Source organism: Schistocerca piceifrons, chromosome 1, assembly GCF_021461385.2.
Source record: "Schistocerca piceifrons isolate TAMUIC-IGC-003096 chromosome 1, iqSchPice1.1, whole genome shotgun sequence".
Lineage (NCBI taxonomy): Eukaryota > Metazoa > Arthropoda > Insecta > Orthoptera > Acrididae > Schistocerca > Schistocerca piceifrons.
Genome location: NC_060138.1, coordinates 306,706,076 through 306,729,642, shown reverse-complemented (window position 1 = coordinate 306,729,642; position 23,567 = coordinate 306,706,076).

Here is a 23,567-nt window from a genome sequence, read left to right as displayed (position 1 = left end):
ATGGGACTTAACTGCTTTGGTCATCAGTCCCCTAAAACTTAGAACTACTTAAACCTAACTAACCTAAGGACATCACACACACCCATGTCCGAGGCAGGATTCGACACTGCGACCGTAGCAGTCGCGCGGTTACAGACTGTAGCGCCTAGAACCGCTCGGCCACTCAGGCCGGCAGACCCCTGGGCGACGACCGTTTCAATCACCACAACTCACTATAACTCAAAAAGGTTAATGATCGGTATTATCCTCGGTGTCACCGATACTGACCAAAGGCTTCTGTCCGGAACACGTCTTGTACCTGGTTAACGCAGTCCGAGGCTCCCCTCTTCCGTGTCGCTCCCTGGTTGCAACCGTTCTCCACCGTGCTCCGGCCGCCCCTCGTCGCTGTCTGCAGAGGGCGACACCTGAGTGGCGCTGTAGTACCGGCGCGGGAAGGTTGCGCGCAGCATTCAAAGGCATCGGACATGTGGCGATGATACCATCTGCACAATATGATATCAAAATTGAAATTATGCCACCCTTACTCTACTACTCACATAACGCTTGGCAGTATTGTATCCTCAAAGAGTAACCTGGAGACCTGTGGAATACTATGATATGGCTGCCCAAATCATCACCGAACCTACCGTGTTTCACTTATGGGACTCAAACTTGGCCAGAAGGTGGATACAGAGTGAAACCAGACATCCGACCAAACAACTTTCTTCCATTACATAATCAGATTTCTTGACTTCGGCATCACATTTTCTTGTTATGGGTATTTGCTTGGCTGATGAGTGGTTTCAGGATTCCAGCTAGCCCTATAATTCACTGCTTATGAAGCTCCCTTTGTGTTGTTTTGTGCTGACAGTGCTCTGGAGTGCAGCATTCAGTTCTGCAGTGATATATGGAGCTGTCGTCCTCTTATTCTTCAACACAGTCCTCTCCAATGGCCAACTGTCGCCGTCACTCAACACACGCTTTTATCCATGTTGTGCCTTAGCAGATGATGTTTTTCCACTTTCCTTGTATGCAGTATAAACCTTCGACATGGTAGCTCTTGAAATATCGGACACTTCAGCCGTCTTTGTTACGAAAGCAGCCACCATCGCGAACAGTTTGTCCACGTTCCAAATCATTTAACTCCGACATAATGTCCTGACCACGACTGACACCCACAATGTATCGAGGACACTGTGCAGTTGCTGTTCATGGTCAAATACAAGAGCGCAACCTACAGACTTGGCTAGAAACTGCATTTGTGTTAGAGCATGCCATTCGTGCTGTATTTCCATATTTTCGTCCAGCTCGTGTGTATCCTGCATTGATATGATGTATAAATATTATGACAGAGTATGAAAGTTAGGCCTACACTGAGTTGTGGCTGTTGGGAATGATAAACCAGAATTAAAAACATCAACATAATACATATTCCAAGCACATATGTTTGTGACGTTACCTCCTGACTACATCGGTCTCCATGCATTCCATACCGTAGCATAGATTTCACATTTGTTATACTTGTGCCCCGTAACCACCATGGACATGCAAAATCCTTATTAAGGACGTCATCAAATGTTGTTTCTACCTCACATATGTGTGGAATGTACAAGGGGCATTCAATAAGTAATGCAACACTTTTTTTCTCGGCCACTTTCGGTTGAAAAATGCGGAATTTCTTGTCAGACATCATGGAATATCCCGCTTCAGGCCCCATAGTTCCATGAAGTTCCGATAGGTGGCGGAGGTACACGTAGCCTTCAAAATGGCGTCTTTAACAGAGGTACGTTCAAAGCGGGGAGCTGTGATTGAGGTTTTTCCAAAGCACCACAGATATTCACCTGTGCTTGCGTAATGTCTACAGAGACCTGGCAGAGAAAGAAACCACAGTGCGTCGTTGGGCGAGGTGGGCTTCATCATCGCAACAACAAGGTCATGGAAACCTCTCTAATCTCCCACGTGCCAGCGAGTCGCACCCAGCTGTTGCTTCTGCATTGATGGAACGTGCGGACACTCTGATTCGAGGTGAACGACGGATCGCAATCAAACACACAGTTGCACAACTGGACAGCTCTGTTGGTGGTGATGACACATTCGTCCACCCTCTGTGGCTCTCAAACCTGTGTACCTTCTGGGATCCTCGCCCCCTTACAAACGACTATAATGAGCAAGGATGGATTACCCGTGCCGAATTGCCTGCTTGTTTTAGGCTGATCGTGGCAATGTTTTGTCGAACAGCGCCACAGGCGATGAAACATGGGTTCATTACTTCAAACCGGAAACAAAAGGGCAGTCCATGGAGTGGCGCCACACCATCTCTGCTTCAAAGAAAAAATTCAGAGCCACGTCCCCTGCCGGTAAAGTCGTGACGACGGTGTTTTGTGTCTCTGAAGCGGTTTCTCTGTTTGACGTCCTCCCTTGTGGTGCAGTAAGCAACTATGGAGTATATTGTGCTACTCCTGGGAAACTGAAAAAACGACTTCAGGGTGTTGGTCGTCACGAAAATGCAAACGAGCTTCTCCTTATCCTTAACAATGCAAGGATTTACACGAGTCTGCGCACCTGAGAGGAGCTCACAAAAATGCATTGGGCTGTTTTTCCTCGTCCACCCTACAGCCTGGATCTTGCACCTTCCGACTTTCATCTGGTTGGCCCAATTAAGGATGCAGCCCGGAGAAGCTGCATTTGGGTGATGGGGAGGTTATTGATGTCCAAGATGTTGGCTATGACGTCGACCAGTGGAGTGGAACCATGCATGCATAAAGCCCTTTCAGTAACGTGGCGTGACGTCGTGTTATTGAACGGAGATTATGTTGATAAATAGCGTATTATAGACATAAGAGAGGGGAATAATATCATGTACTGGAACCCTGAATAAAACCAAACCGCTTTCACAAAAATATTTGTCGCATTACTTATTGAAAATCTCTCGTATATTCTATATACTTACATTTTTTTACGAAATGCAAGCAACAGAGAGTGCTTGATAATGCCCAAGGAGGAAAAATTAGCTAATAGCTAAATCAGGCATTGGTAACCTTTGGTATCCCATGCGTTTGGTTTACCTACTTACTGAATCTCGCGGGCCATCTTGTAACGTGGCGTGATGGCAAGGCTCTTAGCCCATGAAGACAACACTATATCGTCCGTGACGTTAATGTTTTTGGGATAATGCACTGATATGAGTGGATGTCCTACATGTCACCCCACGCCAACAAATCATGCCTGAAAACAGGTGTTTTTGAGATTACGTTACTTTTGATCTTCAGATGTTTACATTTATTTATGCGCCACTAACACTTTTTCTTTACTTACGGCTTGTTACAAAAGCCATCTTAAAAACTCCTGTCGAAAAATTCTGCACCATTTCATACTCTCTCCCACGTACTTTGTCTGCCGGCCGGACTGAAGCTAATCGCGGGCGGCATCCGGTCCGCGGGCAGCCGGTTGTCTGCCTGTGAGCTAAATCAGGAAATAATGTGACTTTTTCATAAATAAAACAGCCTACTCAGGAAAATAACTTCCCTCATGATTCTCGATATTTGTTGATTATGTGGCTAAGGGTAAACAATAAAAGTTAGGTCTGCACTCTGCCAAAACTACTGTCTGGAGGGTTTGGTACATTACATAAATGGCTTAGTATATCGCAGGATTACGTGTAGTATTGGTAACACTGGCATAGAAAGAAACATAAATGAATGTGTAACAGAAAAAGTGGGGACTAACTGCTTCTCCTTGTTTTTTATTAGTTTTTTTCCGTATGTAGAACAGTACGTCAGTCAGTGTTAGTCCATTGTTCACTGCTTAAGTTCCGCACTTTTAAGTAAGCAAAGCAAGTACTTCAGATGTAAGTGTAGCTCACATGTTGTTTTGTATTCAGTAGAACTTTCGACGATGAATTGAGGCGATTGTGATATGTTCTCTTTTTTTTTTAACTTACCGTTTTAATAAGGAAATTGGGTTTTCTATAATTTATGATAAATCTGTATTTTTCATCCGTTTTTACTACAACTGCCCTGTGAAATGTTAAAATTTATTTGTAGCTCTTCTATGAATCTGTGAAATTTAAATAATAAATTAGGATTAGATACCCTATCATTTTAAATGTTAATTATATTTACCCGGGTACTATTAGTTAAGGTCTTTGAACCCAAGGAATTGGGCGGTATCTCATTCCATTCTGAGGAACCTACCCCATGATTGATAATACACTATTTAATCTACTTAATTTATTTGTTTGTATATCTTATCAGAGAATCTTTTTAGAGTTATAATTCTAAATATTTATAATTATAAAATATTTCAGGTCAAGGTGCAGCTTATAATTAAGAGGAGGTGGGTTACAATAGATTTTTGTTTATATCGGATTTGATGGTGAAATACTGTTGAAGAACGTGGATTTGATAGTAATTTGATTTATTTAATTTAACTGACATTGGCTCTTTGGTGTGTACACATCGCCCGTCGCTCTCATTATTGAATTTTCCATTTTGATTATTTTAAGGAAGCTTCAATTTGTTACAAATCGCGCCGGCCGGAGTGTCCGTGCGGATCTAGGCGCTACAATCTGGAACCGCGTGACCTCTACGGTCGCAGGTTCGAATCCTGCCTCGGGCATGGATGTGTGTGATGTCCTTAGGTTAGGTAGGTTTAAGTAGTTCTAAGTTCTAGGGGACTGATGACCACAGCAGTGAAGTCCCATAGTGCTCAGAGCCATTTGAACCATTTTTGTTACAAATCAAAAATTTTCGAATGAAACCTGAATTCAGCATCGACAACTTTACTTTTACTATAAATACAGTTTATTTTTAAGTAAGAGATAGGATGGCAACTACAAACAACAAAAATATTCCATAGGCTACCCATGTGTTTATATACTATCCCTCAGTTTCTATACAGTGCACCGCTTCTCGTTTTTAGGTGAATGTAGTAAGACACAGATCAAAGAAAGAATTAATTCCCTATAGATATGCAACACACCTAACATAAGGGTAATGCGGATACGACCTTAACTGAGGAAGAGGGGGTTAGAGTTTAACGTCCCGTCGACAACGAGGTCATTGGAGCACAATCTCGGATTAGGGAAGGATAGAGAAGGAAATCGGCCATTCCCTTTCAAAGGAACCATCCCGGCATTTGCCTGAAACGATTTATGGAAATGACTGAAAACCTAAATCAGGATGGTCGGAGACGGTTTAGAACCGTTGTCCTCTCGAATGCGAGTCCACTGCCTTAGCACAACACAGCTACTAGCAAAACTACTATAATCTTTGCTTACTTATGACAGTCTACGGTAGCCTACGGTAGTTTTACAATTCTAGTGACAGTCGATTTCATCTTCGCTGGTTGGGCCTAGACAGCTGTGACTCGGACTCCGCTACGTGGCCTGCAGCACTCCGCCTCGGCGGCTTCTGCAGAGGTGTCGGCGGTAGATGCTAATGCCGTCCCCCTCACCCCCTTTCCCTCCCTCCACTACGCATAAATTACGGGTCAAACGGAGCGGCGTGGCCCAGGCGGGGCCAGCCCCGGCGCCTGGCGCTGCCATTTCAATGCGGGTCTCACCGCCGCTAACTTGTTGGCTGACCTGTGGAAACACTAATGGGCTTAGTTGAGAGGTCTTAATTAAGTCGGCGTCATTAGTGCCATGTCGCGGTGCAAGGAACGACTGCCGGCACTGCCGCCAGCCAAAAAACTTGCTCACCCTCCGTGGGTCCGCCTCCCGCTCACCCACTCCACCCGCCTACGCCCACCCCACCCTGAGGAACCAGCTCTTCCGTGCCGTGTAAAAATTACTGCCGCGCCGGCAAGGGCCAAGTTTCGTGCCGTCTGAGAAATCCCGTTCCTGACACCGAAAGAGGCGAGCTTCGCCAACTTTGTATTTTTTGCCTTCTTATTCTGCAGTAAAACTCCTCAAATTTCTTTTTATTAACGAGCTCGCTGTTCCTGTCAGCGATTAGGCGTCGGCATGCGGCCGCCTTCCTCTGTGTTTACCGAAGAGACGCCTCAAAGTTGTTCCCTAAACTGCGCCCGTTACTGCACGGCGCTCGCCTCTCTGATATACGCATGTTGCTAATGAACGTCCATCCGGAGATATCTCGAACGCTTCAGCAACTGGTCAAAGAGTAGTGTTTGCAGCCAAGCCAAAGACAACTCGTTCTTTTAAGACAAGAAAACAGGACATGAACATATTTTTCTTTGGTGTGAAATTGGTGATACAGTAGCATAGCAACTGTATCTAGTGATGTCATGTTATGCCGGCCGATGTGGCCGAGCGGTTCTAGGCGCTTCACTCTGGAACCGGGCGACCGCTACGGTCGCAGGTTCGAATCCTGCCTCGGGCATGGATGTGTGTGCTGTCCTTAGGTTAGTTAGGTTTAAGTAGTTCTAAGTTCTAGGGGATTGATGATCTCAGACGTTAAGTCCCATAGTGCTCAGGGCCATTTGAACCATTTTGTAAATGTATTCTATTCTCACTCACGTGACCAAAACAAAGAACACATAACGTCAAGTAAAAACGCATGTTGCATATGTTTATAGGGCGTTCAAATACAATATTTTAACAACTGGAATTGCAATCGTACTTAGTATTTCATACTTGTTATACAATAACATCTGTCTTCTATCGAAACTGCCCCAAAATTCTCACAGTCTTTCAATATTCTCTGATTAGTCAGTTATCCATTTAGAATATGAGAAAATGTATAACATTCACTCTGTTGATTTTCAAGTAAATATCCGAGTCTGACACCTGAATATCCTTAACTGCAGCTAGTATGATTATTACTGCTACTGTCATAATGTGTAGTACCCCTATAGCAAAATCATAAATGGTTTAACGTGATAAAATAATAACCCACACAGGGGTGAACATTACGCTCTGGCACAAATGAGCGTGGAACAAAAAAGTATTCCTAATGCACTTCTAAAGCTATAATTTCTCTGATACATTTTATTTGGAAGAATGGAAAGCACGCCGGTTCTCCGAACATTTCAAAATATGCTGCTGGTTCCAAAGTGAGAGGAAAGTGCATAACCTGCCATCTACTGAGATTTGGTGGTACGTGCAGGTTGCATATAAATGCAGGGGGCATATACCGTGCATATGGTGTGTGAGTCTAGCGGAGCTCGGTGAGTATACAGTAGACTGAACAATTGGATTGTGAAAAAGAGACAGTTTTGCTGCAGGCCTCTATGAAACTATGTTTCCAGGGCAGCGACTGAAATTTCGTGAGGCAGTAATCAGTGCTCATACTGGAACCAATGAGAGTGACTCGTGTGTGTAAAGAAGAGCCTTTTGGCTTTATTATATTGACTGGAGGACTTAGTGCATCTGGAGCCGACGGAAGACATTCTGGAGATCTGTACATATTGAGGCTTTTGACTTAAGGCATATATGCCATGTAGTGTGTTCTGCAGCTACAAATTGCAAGGTACTGAACTGTTGCTCTTCACTCCCTTCTTCAAGTGACATCGGTATATTGAACTTTATTCCGAATAACAGATGTTGACGACATTTGTTAGAAGTTTGATGTCCCCATTCTATGGGTAGTGAGAAGTAGTAGAGACTCTGTAGATGTTCCAATCTGCTGTTCTGAACTTTTGGTTCTTTTCCGAGAGATATCTTAAACCACAGAAGTGATTCGTGCACAGTTATTTTCTCTTCCATGTCTGATTGGACGGATATTAGCCTTTTCCAGTTTACCGAATGCGTTTGCCCTCGACCATGTTGTGAGCAGAATGTCCAACCGTATGTCATTAAAGGAATCTGCACGCACTGCTTATTTTAACCTCACCACGGTAGTTTTAAGTAGAGGATCGTTGTACAGTAGTTTGTAAGCTATCAAAAATGTTCAAATGTGTGTGAAATCTTATGGGACTTAACTTCTAAGGTCATCAGTCCCCAAGCTTACACACTACTTAACCTAAATTATCCTAAGTACAAACACACACACCCATGCCCGAGGGAGGACTCGAACCTCTGCCGGGACCAGCCGCGCAGTCCATGACTACAGCGCCTCAGACTGCTCGGCTAATCCCGCGCGGCTGTAAGCTATCATGTGTAGAGGGGTTCAGCTGATAAGTTTCTAGAATTTTAAATAGTAATGCATACAGGAGACATCAAGCATGTAGACTGTAGCTCGCCTACTACGAAACTCAATAGCAATAACAAATGTATCTTACCGTTGTACAGTACAACACCACTGACCACTAAAATTGCTACACCACGAAGATGACGTGCTACAGATGTGAAACTTAACCGACAGGAAGAAGATGCTGTGATATGTAAATTATAAGCTTTTCAGAGAATTAACACAAGGTTGGCACCGGTGGTGACACCTACAACGTGCTGACATGAAAAAAGTTTCCAACCGATTCCTCATACACGAACAGCTGTTGACCGGCGTTGCCTGGCGAAACGCTGTTGTGATGCCTCGTGTAAGGAGGAGAAATGCGTACCATCACGTTTCTTACTTTGATAACGGTCGGATTGTAGCCTATCGCGATTGCGGTTTTTCGTATCGCGACATTGCTGCTCGCGTTGCTCGAGATCCACTGACTATTAGCAGAACATGGAATCGGTGGGTTCAGGAGGGTAATACGGAACGCCGTGCTGGATCCCAACGGCCTCGTATCACTAGCAGTCAAGATGACAGGCGTCTTATCCGCATGGCTGTCATGGATCGCGCAGCCACGTCTCGATCCCTAAGCCAACAGATGGGGACGTTTGCAAGACAACAACCATCTGCACGAACAGTTCGACGACGTTTGCAGCAGCATGGACTATCAGCTCGGAGACCATGGCTGCGGTTGCCATTGACGCTGCATCACAGACAGGAGTGCCTGCGATGGTGTACTCAGCGACGAACCTAGGTGCACGAATGGCAAAACGTAATTTTTCGGATGGATCCAGCATTATGATGGTCACATCCGTGTTTGGCGACATCGCGATGAACGCACATTGGAAGCGTATTTTCGTCATCGCCATTTTGACGTATTACCCGGCGTGATGGTATGGGGTGCCATTGGTTACACGCCTCGGTCACCTCTTATTCACATTGACGGCACTTTGAACAGTGGACGCTACATTTCAGATGTAGTACGACCCGTGGCTGTACCCTTCATTCTATCCCTGCGAAACCCTACATTTCAGCAGGATAATGCACGACCGCATGTTGCAGGTTCTGTACGGGCGTTTCTGGATACAGAAAATGTTCGACTGCAGTCCTGGCCAGCACATTCTCCAGATCTCTCACCAACTGAAAACGCCTGGTCAATGGTGGCCGAGCAACTGGCTCGTCACAATACGCCAGTCACTATTCTTGATGAACTGTGGTATCGTTTTGAAGCTGCATGGGCAGCTGTACCTGTACACGCCATCCAAGCACAGTTTGACTCAATGCCAAGGCGTATCCATGCCATTATTACGGCCAGAGGTGGTTGTTCAGGGTACTGATTTCTCAGGATCTATGCACGCAAAATGCGTGAAAATGTATTCACATGTCTGTTCTAGTATAATATATTTGCCCAATGAATACCCGTTTATAATCTGCATTTCTTCTTGGTGTAGCAATTTTAATGGCGAGTAGTGTATGTACATATGTTCAATACCTCCTAAACTAATGGACCTATTTTACCCAAACGTGATAGACATATGACTTGCTGTCTGGAAAAATTTCAGTCCTTCACGAAACGTTTTCTCGCTGTCACACAAAAACTTACGAAAGGAAAAGCTTATCACTTACTATATTTTCACTGTTCATGAAATAAAACTGCCGCATCGGGCTTGACGCTTTAGTTCCTTTTAACTCTACTAATCCTTTTCACAACTCATTTTGTGGACATTATACACACGTACTACTGAAATTACAAGGAGGAGGAGATGGACAGAAAGATGGGAGAGGATGAGATAGACGAGGGGGCGGGGTAAGAAATGGGCAGAGAGAGAGGGAGGAAGAGAACAAGGACAGAGAAAAAAGGAAGAAGGAGATGGACTATTAGAGGATTTTTTTTTTTTTTTTTGTCATCAGTCTGCTGACTGGTTTGATGCGGCCCGCCACGAATTCCTTTCCTGTGCTAACCTCTTCATCTCAGAGTAGCACTTGTAACCTACGTCCTCAATTATTTGCTTGACGTATTCCAATCTCTGTCTTCCTCTACAGTTTTTGCCCTCTACAGCTCCCTCTAGTACCATGGAAGTCATTCCCTCATGTCTTAGCAGATGTCCTATCATCCTGTCCCTTTTCCTTATCAGCTTTTTCCACATATTACTTTCCTCTACGATTCTGCATAGAACCTCCTCATTCCTTACCTTATCAGTCCACCTAATTTTCAACATTCGTCTATAGCACCACATCTCAAATGCTTCGATTCTCTTCTGTTCCGGTTTTCCCACAGTCCATGTTTCACTACCATACAATGCTGTACTCCAGACGTACATCCTCAGAAATTTCTTCCTCAAATTAAGGCCGGTATTTGATATTAGTAGACCTCTCTTGGCCAGAAATGCCTTCTTTGCCATAGCGAGTCTGCTTTTGATGTCCTCCTTGCTCCCTCCGTCCTTGGTTATTTTACTGCCTAGGTAGCAGAATTCCTTAACTTCAGTGACTTCGTGACCATCAATCCTGATGTTTAGTTTCTCGCTGTTCTCATTTCTACTACTTCTCATTACCTTCGTCTTTCACCGATTTACTCTCAAACGATACTGTGTACTCATTAGACTGTTCATTCCGTTCAGCAGATCATTTAATTCTTCTTCACTTTCACTCAGGATAGCAATGTAATCAGCGAATCGTATCATTGATACCCTTTCACCTTGTATTTTAATTCCACTCCTGAACCTTTCATTTACTTCCATCATTGCTTCCTCGATGTACAGATTGAAGAGTAGGGGCGAAAGGCTACAGCCTTGTCTTACACCCTTCTTAATACGAGCACTTTGTTCTTGATCGTCCACTCTTATTATTCCCTCTTGGTTGTTGTACATATTGTATATGATCCGTCTCTCCCTATAGCTTACCCCTACATTTTTTCAGAATCTCGAACAGCTTGCACCAATTTATATTGTCGAACGCTTTTTCCAGGTCGACAAATCCTATGAAAGTGTCTTGATTTTTCTTTAGCCTTGCTTCCATTATTAGCCGTAACGTCAGAATTGCCTCTCTCGTCCCTTTACTTTTCCTAAAGCCAAACTGATCTTCACCTAGCGCATTCTCAATTTTCTTTTCCATTCTTCTATATATTATTCTTGTAAGCAGCTTCGATGCATGAGCTGTTAAGCTGATTGTGCGATAATTCTCGCACTTGTCAGCTCTTGCCGTCTTCGGAATTGTGTGGATGATGCTTTTCCGAAAGTCAGATGGTACGTCGCCAGACTCATATATTCTACACACTGCATGGGGGCTTATTTTAATATATAATGAAAATGATTTTTAATTTTAGTAACTGTATGTCCGATTACGTAAGTCTCGTAATCGGTTGGCCCTGACTAGAATTGTTACGCTATCTGACTGCAAAGAACAATGTAAGAAAATTTTCGTAAATACAGTTAATTAATTAAGTCCCCCAGCAACTATAAAACCTACAACACCAATAAGCACAAGAGTAACTGTTCTGTATGTGGGAGTGTGACTCAACGTCCACATCTGGCACGGTTCTTTTCCAACAAGACAAGAATTTTGATACCAATTATACTGACGTGACAAAAGAAATTTAGAAAAACTATAATTACGCAAAAAAATCACAATTACACTCTAATCCAAGAACACAAGCCAGATGCTTTGTTGACTGAACCTGTAGTGACACATTATTTCAGATACACAACTAATAAAGGAACATTATAAATTTTACCTTCATATATTGACGAAATGCACTCATTACAATAACATCTGCTATCTCTCCCATCAAATCACTGCATAAGACAAGGAACAACACTCTTTACTACAACATCTTACTCCGACTTCACGACAAGCAGTGCCCACTAGTACATCTCAGTACGAACTCTTAACACACACTGTCTTCAACGAGCTCTCTACTAGCACTGTCCGCCATGAACTCTCGACAGCCACTGACTTCTACAATCTCATAACAAGCACTGTGGAGGCGGCTTAATAGTACTCTTTGGCGCACTCTCTGGCGCAGTGGCACAGTGTAGCCACCTTTCAACACCAACGTGAATAGTCGTTTTGTTGCCACTTCCCCCAATGATTTTAGAAATTTTGATGGAATTTTATCTTTCCCTTCTGCCTTATTTGATCGTAAGTCCTCCAAAGCTCTTTTAAATTCCGATTCTAATACTGGATCCCCTATCTCTTCTAAATCGACTCAGACAAATCTTCACCCTAATAGAGGCTTTCAATGTATTCTTTCCACCTATCTGCTGTGTCCTCTGCATTTAACAGTGGAGTTCCCGTTGCACTCTTAATGTTACCACCGTTGCTTTTAATGTCACCAATGGTTGTTTTGACTTTCCTGTATGCTGAGTCTGTCCTTCCGACCATCATATCTTTTTCGATGCCTTCACATTTTTCCTGCAGCCATTTCGTCTTAGCTTCCCTGGACTTCCTATTTATTTCATTCCTCAGCGACTTGTATGTCTGTATTCCTGATTTTCCCGGAACATGTTTGTACTTCCTCCTTTCATCAATCAACTGAAGTATTTATTCTGTTACCTGGTTTCTTCGCAGCTACCTTCTTTGTACCTATGTTTTCCTTCCCAACTTCCGTGATGGCCCTTTTTAGAGATGTCCATTCCTCTTCAACTGTACTGCCTACTGCGCTATTCCTTATTGCTGAACCTATAGCGTTAGAGAACTTCAAACCTATCTCGTCGTTCCTTAGTACTTCCGTATCCCACTTCTTTGCGTATTGATTCTTCCTGACTAATGTCTTGAACTTCAGCCTACTCTTCATCATTAGAGGATAGGAATACATAACTACCTGCGGAACGCTGGGTTTCTAAGCTAGTTTATAATAGAAAGCGAGCTCTCGATAATAATTTCAAACTTCGCTGTCATTTCTGGACACACCACCTTCCTGTTCTTGAGTTAGCCTAAACACCCTTTATTGATTAAATTCCGAGACTCATTGAGAGAGTGGCATCAAACATTCCATCCATGCCGCGACAGCTGCAGTTGTTCCAACACGTATTAGTTGGGTGTTATCCACGCTCTGTGTCATCATCGGTCACTGCTAAGAAATCGAGTTTCACACCGACTTTCGGGCGTCTTCTTACGCACGTTCCCTGGTACTGTGCTCGACTGCAGTCATTCGATGTGCTCGAGGTCGGGCCCTGACTGGGTGACAATAGAGGCCTCCAAGCGCCCGGCCGCTGGGAGCGTCGAATAATTCGCGGGCGGTCGGTCCCTGTGCAGGGGGCGCCGTATCAATCAACAAGTTCGATCTGGCCGCAGGCGACGCCCATTCTTTATGGGATTTGCGGCGGTGGTGGTGGCGGCGGCGACGGCGGCGGTGCTTCGTCAGCGGCATTGTTGTCCTGCGGGCTGGTGACGCAGCCCTCGATCACTCAATCGATAAGGGAGCATCCGGCGCTCTCTGGCAGCCCAGCCCCCTCCCCCCCCCCCTTCCCACTGCCGCTACCCGCTGTCCGGGGCGAGCCTCCAGCCAACTCCGTACATTTTCTATGTCCCTCAAGCACTCACTGGTCCTGAAGATTAAACGGCCCTCCACAGTTCATCGCTTAAACTAGTCAAAAAGATCAGGAATTTTGGCTGCATATGTTTCAAAACAATGGAATCAATTTCATAATTCTGTATGTTACGTATTTCAAAAGAAAGGGTCATTCGTCTTAGAAATTTGATTTTTAGAAATGGCGATTACCGACTGTTCTACTATTGGGAAACTATATTTCGCTTTTCCATGTAACCACCGTTCACTTCTTAGCACTTTTCGCAAAGCTAACTCAGTCCACCTGCATGGATATTGTTATATAGATAGAGTCCCTTGGGACAGCGAGAGCTGAAGCTACTTGGTCATGAGACGATACAGTAGATAGTTTTAAAATGTAGATAATTAAGTTAGACAAAAGAATTAATAAAACATGAAATACAATTTGCGAGAGAGCGTAAGAAAAAAAACACGTTACAGAGAAAAGTTGTCAACTATCAAGAAGAATGCAACTTACATTAAAGACCTGGGTTTTATCACTGAGTACTTTTCAGTTCTTCTCAGATCAAACTGGAAACGGACCCTGCTGAACAGTACACATCATTTGGTACCGTCCTTATGAAAGATTTACCAAAGTGCAAATCGTTTTTCCGTCTGCTGTTGACTGAATTTTTTCTGAATAAGAGAATGTTGTCGACATTAAATCCTATTGTGATGCACATGAATGGCAGAGATTTAATGCCGAAACACCTGAAAAAATGCACGAAGTTGTTAACTGGTATCGCACATTATTCTGACAGTCCTTTTCTGGGCTGAGAATATTCATTGTGAGTGCACAGAGTTGAAGCAAAAATTGATATCATAGCAGATATTATCACAAAGCAAACACAGCAAATAAGCCTTTGCCACAAACAGCATTATGTCTTCAATGCGATACTTCCAGAAAACTTTTTCCCCTCAGGAAATTGAACAAGATGACAACGCATGTGTCAAGATTCCCATATTCTTCAAATCCCTTGCCCACCAAGACACTGCTTCAAACATAAGAAGTAACAGCCGCTGCGTGCGAGACATGGAGTATATGTTGGATCGTCGGAAAGTTAGCAATGAAATGCTGAATCTTCTCCTTCATATGCTCTGCTGTCAGAGGACGCGTCTCAATTTTTGAGTGTTCCGCAGTACACCTCAACAGTAGTTTTTGATTCTCGTTCCACGAAATCGGTGAAAAGGACGCCCTTTTTCAACCCAGAAAAAGGCAGTCATCGTTTCTCGTCCTGAGTAAGGAGATTTCTTGATTTTATCTTGGTTTTGCAAAGCTGAATGACACTTCTGCATTGACTGTTCTTTACATTCCACATAGCGGTCGGATATCTATGTCTCGTCACCTCTACCCATGCGGCAAAACGAATCATCTCCAATTTTTTGTCATCAGTCTTTTTACTGGTTTTATGTGGTCCACAACGACTTCCTCCTGGCTTTGTTGAAATATTCCAATCTCTATATTCTCTCACAGTTTTATCCTATACAGAACCCTATAGCACGATGAAAGGTATTCACTGATGTTTTAACCGAAAGTACTGTCATCTTCTCTCTCCTTCTGGCAAGTGATTTCCATAAATTCTTTTGCTCATCGATTCTACACAGAGCCTCCACGTACCTCATCAGTCCACGTAATTTTAAATATCCTTCGACAGCACCATATCGCAAACGCTTCGATTTTCTTCTTTTCTGGTTTTAGAAGAAACCGTGATCTACTTATATACAATCATGTGCTACAAACGCACACCTTCAGAAATTTCCTCATCAGGTTAGGGCCTACATTTATACTAGTGGGAATAATTCCGTCTTCGGTTTTGCTATTCTGCTTCTTATGGCCCCCCTTGCTTCTTATATCCTCCGTCATTCGTTATTTTGCTTCCAAGGCAGCAAAATTTCTTCAGTTCTCCAACTTCCTGATCTGCAGCTTCGATATCGATTCTACAGCTCCTCATCCTCATTACTTTCGCTTTCAGTGGTGTACACATCAATTAACATCAAATGTTTATTGGAGTGTTTGTTCCGTTTACCAGATCCTTAAAATGTTCCATACTGTCGATGAGGGTATCTATGTCGTCAGCAAATACTCGTTGATGTCACTCGTGATTTCACTCATAAAACTTCGATTTATTTTCGTGTCACTTCTCCATTGTATAGCTTTATTGTTCTTCCACTGTTATTGTTTCCTCTTGATTCTTGTAGATACTTTATACTATCCCTCGATAGCTGTCCAATAGCGCTCTATCGCTTAGCATTCTTAAATCATCGTGTTGGTCGGTATGCGTTTTCGGTAGCTACGTTGCACATAGTTTGTGGTATTCCAGATTTTCTGCCACAGTCGTGTGAACAGTGGCGAGCCCAACAGCCAGAGGATCAATAGTTAATCGTTGATCAGATTCCAGTTTTCAGTCCACTAGTAGCACGATTGCACCATTCGTAATAAATACTGAACTTGCCACATTGCTCTCCTGTGCGCATTTATATGGTAAATTTTGAAGTTGCGTGACGTTTTCTTCTTCCATTGCTGTAGGGCTATAAATTATAGGATGTGAACGGCTGCAGATCCATTGTCAGACAAAAGGTACGCCCTCACAACTGGCGGGAGCAACATTTCACGAAACCATTGTTATTTTACTCCATCCACAGTCAAACAATTTACTTGAATTTTATTAAACTGACTTAATAGTTTATAAATGGTTATTGTTGCCCCGAACTTACCGTTCCTTTCCCGGTACATATACTTCTAGATGTAAAGGAATCCATCCCACACTAGGCGTAGAATATGTTGCTTCAGTGAGTTCACCAAATATGTGATAGATGACACTGCCTATTTAATCCAACGCTGTTGGCAGAGGTAGCACGTAAACAGCTTCAGGCAAAAACTTCTTGTATGTTGTAAAGGGCCCCATGCAACCTGTATAGCGCTGCCGTTGAAATTCAGTGAGAAATCATTGAATATTTGGATGAAAGTGACATGGAAAACTCCTTGTCTTGAGAATGCTGTGCGACACCTTACTCCAGGGACGAAGTTTTCGTGAAAACATATAGAAGATTTTCCATAAACAGTGGTTTACAATGTGGAACAAAACATACTAACTATCAGAGCGTCTCTTTCATGTTGAAGTATTGCTTGAGGATTTAGTAGTACTCAAATACGAATATTTTCTCTTCTGTCTTTTCTACTAAGTGGAGACACTTCGCCCATAAATATCTAGCAGTAGCAATTTCAAAGCTCTAAAAATGGTTCAACTGGAAAACAAATCTGTGCCATGCATTTCACAGTGTTTGAGAGAGTACGTAATGCGGATGTAGAAGTAAGACTTTTGGACTTTCACTTTCAAATGACAGTTAATTAAAATATAGTTTTTGGTTCAGGAATGTAGCTATTTGAATTTGATTATTTAATTTTAGAGGGGGCTGGACAAACCTATGGCTGTTTATATGTTAGTCGGTATTGATCTCTTCCCTATTGTAATCTTCTTTTTCAGATAACATGTCAAGGTGTTACCATCTGTTTATTTGATCCAGAATGTATAACATTCGGGTGAATATGTGTGGCTACTATCTGACCGTGATAAATGCTGCACCGGTACTGTAATATGTGTTATCGTTTCTCTATATCCATATAACTGTAAATGATTTTTTTTTTTCCTACATGATAATCACGACACGTCTGAGGGTATTACTCCTTGACCGACAAGAAGTGCCAACGTATACTGGAAAAAAGGATATAGTTACATTTTCATGATGAGATTTTTGTAGCATATCCTGGCTATCCACAGTTGATGACGATGCGGTGGATGTAATTAAATAAGGAAATGAAATTATATCATTTGCAAGTCAGTCACGACGTGTAGCTTTTATATCGGTTTTCAACAACGAAATCAAGTTATAAGCACAGAAAGAGAGCTTGTTGCGATGCAGCCCAGTGCTATAAGACGCATATCTTCGAAAAGTTTGCTTATCTGTCGTGCGGTGAAATCTCATCATTTACTTTAGATTCACTGAGCTGTGGAAGTTTCTTCCCCAACTAAAACGATCTTATGTATTTTATGAGAAATCTTCGTAATGCCTACTTTTCACGAAGGTATGAGAGCAATATTTTGCTGAATTCTGTGTGTGGTTCATTTATTACCTGTGTGCTACAGCTTAAAATGATTGACTGTTTCAATTGAATTACTCAAGACAACTGTCACACATCGAGAAAAGGGACTCGAAAGTCAAGTAATGTGACAATGAACTTCAGATGTATATGCGCTTCCTTACATTCCGGCAATCATAATCCGTTGATGTTCTCTTTAGTTTGATTTGTGTTTTCAGACACTATTTATAAACTCAACACAATGTTGGGGCAAATCACTCACAGAAAGTTTGTACCGTATTTGTAAGAATTTAGAATCTCCTGTAGTTTATGGGTCATGAATAGCTTACTAAATTTATGTCACATTTATGCGTATTGTATTACCGTTTCAATATCCTCATATGCTTTCTCTACCTCTTCATCTTCAGTTTGCGATGGTGGCATGTATAACTGAACCATCGTTGTCGATTCTGATAGGAATCACCCTATCACTAAACTATTGAGATTAACACACTCTCTGCTTTACCTTTCTATTCATAACGAATCCTGCTTCCATTATCCATCTCCTGCTGCTGTTGATACTACCCTAAACTCATCTGACCAGAAATCCTTGTCTTTTTTCCATGTCACTTCACTGACCCCCACTATACCTAGGTTGAACCTTTGCATTTCCCTTTTCAGATTTTCTAATTTCCCTACTAAGATCAAGCTTCTGACAATCCACGCCCCGACTCGTTGAACGTTATGCTTTCGTTGATTATTCAGTCTTATTCTCATAGTCACCTCCCCCTTGGCAGTACTCTGCCAGACATCAGAGTCGGGGCTGTTCCGGAATCTTTTGCCAATAGGGAGATCATCATGACACTTTTTCAGTTACCGACTACATTTCCTGCGGTTCACTTAATGTGTCTTTAACTCACTGGTGTCATTGTTTTCTGCATCCGCATGGCGTTGATCGATGCTGAGTCTTCCGTTTTTATGTGCAGTTTGCCACCCCTGGGCAAGTAAGTGTCCTGAACCTCTATGGGCTCCTCCACCCTCTTTGACAATATCGTTGGCAGAATGAGGGTGACTTCTTATGCTGGAAGTCTACGTCCGCCAATGATGATGATTTTTATTCAAAATTTAAGCGGTGGCGAGAGTCTTACACGGGACTGAGGACGGTTCGATTACTGATCAAAGACGCTACCCCTAGACCTATAATCTGGGAAACATATCGACATTTATTGTTAGAGTCATTTGTGTTTTAGCTGGCTTTATCGTATGCTCTCCTACCCGTGTGGCATCGGCATTACCAGACGTTGCTTGGACGCATCAGTATATCGTGTCATTAGTGTAGTCTCGTTCTCATAGTCCGGTGCGTGCCGGTAGAGACTCCTCACTGAAAATTTTATCTTGAGAATTAGTAAACAGTGTTTCACGAGGAATTCAGCGTCTGTTTCCCAGGCTACACAATACAAACTAATCAATATTCTCTTAATGTGTTCACTCTTGCTGAATGGGCAATGGCACAGTTGTCTTAGGATTTCAGGGTACGTCGTTAATCGGGATTAAAAGCTGCTTCAGATAGAACTCCGTAATATATTCATCAAGTGCGTTGTGGGCAGCTACAGTTGTGAACGACTTTTGCTCTGTTTCCTTCATAAATAAAGTTGAACATATTTACTTGGATTCTGACTTCGGATAAACGTTACAGATTACCTGTTTTGACGCTTTTAAACAACCCACAACTCGCCTCCTACTAAACTTTTGTGTTTATTGGATATGTGAACTTGAATTTCTCTATATATCAACATTTACGAAAACTGCTTCAGACACTTACACGGTGTATCTTGCCATAATATAATGAAGAAGTAGCTAAATTTTTGCCTCGTAAAATTAACACACGCACATGTTTGCAATGTGTACAAAGATTTTCTTTTTCCTAAAGCTCCCACATCAGCCTGGTAATACTAACGTAAGTTTATTGTGGGACGTACAGAAATCCGGCCATGGAGCTCAGTTCCTAAGCGTGTACTGATGTGCATATTGTGCCAACATTATCTTCGTTTTGTCTTACACTTGAAGTAGATGTACTTCGAAATTCATCTAATGGTCGTATGAGAAGTCCTAGTGAATATACGACAGAAAAAATATGACCACAGAAAGTAGTGGATAACAGTACACTGTTAAACCCAAAGTTCTTTATAATAGGCCCCTAGCACATCAAGCGCTGCTCATATATGAAATAATACGGATAGTTTTTATATTTCATGAAAGCAACGTTGAATAGATTGTGTGTACATATCGACAGAAGTGATATTTTTGCGTTTACAAAAGGGTTTAATTGGTTCCAAAGCATTTCAAGCACTTCCTGTTCTTACAGTTTTGTGGCAATAACAGAATTTTGAAGCTTTTCGTGTACATTTTGTCTGGCATGCATCTTCTGTATTCGTGATATGTAGGTTATCGCTGACTCGCATCATATTTTGTGATACCGTGTCTAAATATAGTGGGAAAACTGTAATCTAAACTGTTAAACATCGACTCGGTCGGCAGTTGTCAACAATGTTACGGAGAGACACTATCAATACGGCTTTTCGCTGGCGGTTTGTGCAGTAATTTCGTGCAAGCTACCTGCGAGAGAAGTTCATTGCTGCGAGAGAATCTATGCTTCGTTAACCTTGGGGCTTCACTGTACCCTGTTGAAGATGCACTCAGTCTTGTGTTTCTCAACAACTCCACGGCACTCCCGTGTTTAAAACAAAACTCTGTGTCGCAAACTTAAAATTACAGCGAGTCTTGAACTGGGCGTCGCTGGTACTCATATGGACTTGGAAATGTCCACATTGTCTTCGTGTGAGAATATGGCGGCTTTTATTACAGCTCAATGCACATTAAATGTTTATCAAGGGCGTTTTATCTCCGTTTACTTCCATACTATGACAACGACAGTATCCAAGGCAGAGGCTTCATCCCACAGTAGCAGTTATTAGGGAATTTTTCCGTTCCATTACAGCACGGAGCGCGGGAAGAATGATTCCTTAAATGCCTCTCCGTGTGCTGTAATTAGTCGAATCTTGTCTTTGTGATCTCTATGGAAACGATACTTACGAAGTATTAATATAAATCAACGATCATTACTTAAAGGTGGTTCTTTAAATTTTCTAAGTACTTGTAGTTTTCCTCCGGTTAGTTTGGCCTTATCTTCAAGCATCTGCCAGTTCTTTCAGCATCTTCGTGATACTCTCCCATGATCTCATGACTGAAACCAACTTGTGACTATTTTGTGACCTTTGTATTCGTCACTCCTGTCTGGCACGGTCCCATATACTTGAGCACTACTGTAGGATGGGTCGCAAGAGTGTGTGATATGCAGCCTTCTTTGCAGTAAACTGATTGCCTTTCCTTAGGATTCCACCAACTGCTTGCCAGATTATTAACCTACCACTGACCCTATGTGATCGTTTCTCTTCATATGCCTATCAATTATTACACTCGGGTATTCGCATGAATTGACCGAATTAAACGGCGACTCATTAATAATCTAATCATCGGGTATTACATTTTCTTCGTTTAGTGAAGAGCACAATTTTTCATTTCAGAACATTTCAAGCAAGTTGCCAATCTTTGCACCAGTCTGAGATCTTATCAAGATCTGCCTGAAAATTCGTGAAACCTCTTCCAAACAGTACTTCATTATAAATAACTACGTATACCATCTGCGAAAAGTCTAGGTTATTAATAACATTGCTCGCAGGGTCATTAATATACAACATGAGCAGCAATGGTTCACTAGAAATTACTTCTACATTTGTCAATGACTCTCCATCCAAGATAACTTGCTGCTCGGATCACTTCCGATGCAGCTCCTTTTCCCAAGTGGAGACGTAATTCCGTTACTTAGGCCAGTTGTGTATTGGCCCAAACCACTAAGAAGCAGTCATGCCCCGATTTATTTTCAACATCAAAGGTCATTTTACTCTGTTCTAAGCTCATTTTACACTCTTCCTCCGTCAATCTGGATTTGATCTGAGGAAGTGCTCAGGATTGCACGACTATAAGCGACAGGGCTTTTGGAATGAGGAGTCAAAGAAGCTAGAATAATTTATGGTTGCGAAGATTCAAAGGATCCGCAAGTACACAGCATTACACTTATCCAAGTTTTCTCATTTAAGTATGCATCTGTCAGTTTTTGCAGAGAAAGAAAAATCATTTTCTGCCTTAAAGAATATCCCAGCAGACAAATGCATGATCCTAAATTAGGAGCATTTGGATTATTATTTGTTTATCATGCGGCCTTTAGTGATGAGAGTTCAAAGAGATGCTCGGTTGTCCTTCGATGCAACTCTTTTCATTTAAGAACCTTTGAGGGAATTGTAATCTATCAGGAGAGAAGGGTATTCAGAAGACCTTGCCTGTGGCCTATAGTGAGGGACCAACCTCAGCATTTGCCTAAACTGCTACTGGGAAACCACTGAACAAACTTTTTGAAGGTTGCCGGCGCATAGATTAAAACCATCTCGCCTCCTGAATTCAGAGAAAGCTAGCTCAGCGGCTCAACAAGCAGACTTACCTATAAAAAACTGGTTGTCATACATCGCTTTAAAATAAAATAAAAGCATTACAACAAATGGTGGAGTTCTGATGTTGCATGTTTTTCCTTTAATTATTCATGTTTAGTTAGTTTATGGTGCGTGAATGCGTTCATATGTTAAGACTTAATTATGCATGGAGTGGGTGGCATCAGTTATTATAGTATTACAACAACTAAACAGATTTTGTACGTAAGGGAGAGGAAGGTAGGGATGAAGGTCGCTGTCAGTTTTGACGAATTCAAGCTGCCCACTGAAAAAAACTTTTAGCAACGAATGAAATGTAGAATGTGCTGTCATCACATACCCTCATCACATACCCCTCCGCTCTCCAAAAACCCCTCCCCATCGTTACGTATCGGAATTGGTTTTCACAACTGAGTACCGCCGGGTGACCAGATTGCGATTTCGGCTGCTAATTTTACTGATCGAAACGGTTTCTGGGCGACACAGACAAATCCAACTATATTTTTGTGATCTGATTTTAATTTAATGTTATTTGTAATATTGTGGTCGGCCGGAGTGGCCGTGCAGTTCTAGGCGCTACAGTCAGGAACCGAGCGACCACTGCAGTCGCAGGTTCGAATCCTGCCTCGGGCATGGATGTGTGTGATGTCCTTAGGTTAGTTAGGTTTAATTATTATATTTGAACTAAAGTTCAGTGTTGATCACAACACTTATGTTAAAATAACATAGGTGATCGGTTTCGGCTATGTTTATATAACCATCTTCAGACCCATGGCTTCCTTGGAGGATGGTAGGCGGAGCTCTCGTCAGCTGCTACGACGCCAATGATCAGATGACTTCGCAGCAGCTGACGAGAGCTCCTCCTACCATCCTCCAAGGAAGCCATGAGTCTGAAGATGGTTATATAACTATAACCGAAACCGATCACCTATGTTATTTTGACATAAGTGTTGTGATCAACACTGAAATTTGGTTAAAATAAAACAATCTATTTATCACTGTATTCCAAAAATGTTTACCAAAATTGTAGGTTTAATTAGTTCTAAGTTCTAGGCAACTGATGACCTCAGAAGTTAAGTCGCAGAGTGCTCAGAGCCACTTGAACCATTTGTAATATTTACCGCTGCCCTGCCTTGTGAAACACTGAAATATAGGAATCCCAAAGTTCTACCAGCCTCCAAATAATGAATCCAGTGCTAACATTAAACTTCTATGGATAGATAATTAGGCTGTTACAGTAGTGAACCGCGCGACTGCTACGGTCGCAGGTTCGAATCCTGCCTCGGGGATGGATGTGTGTGATGTCC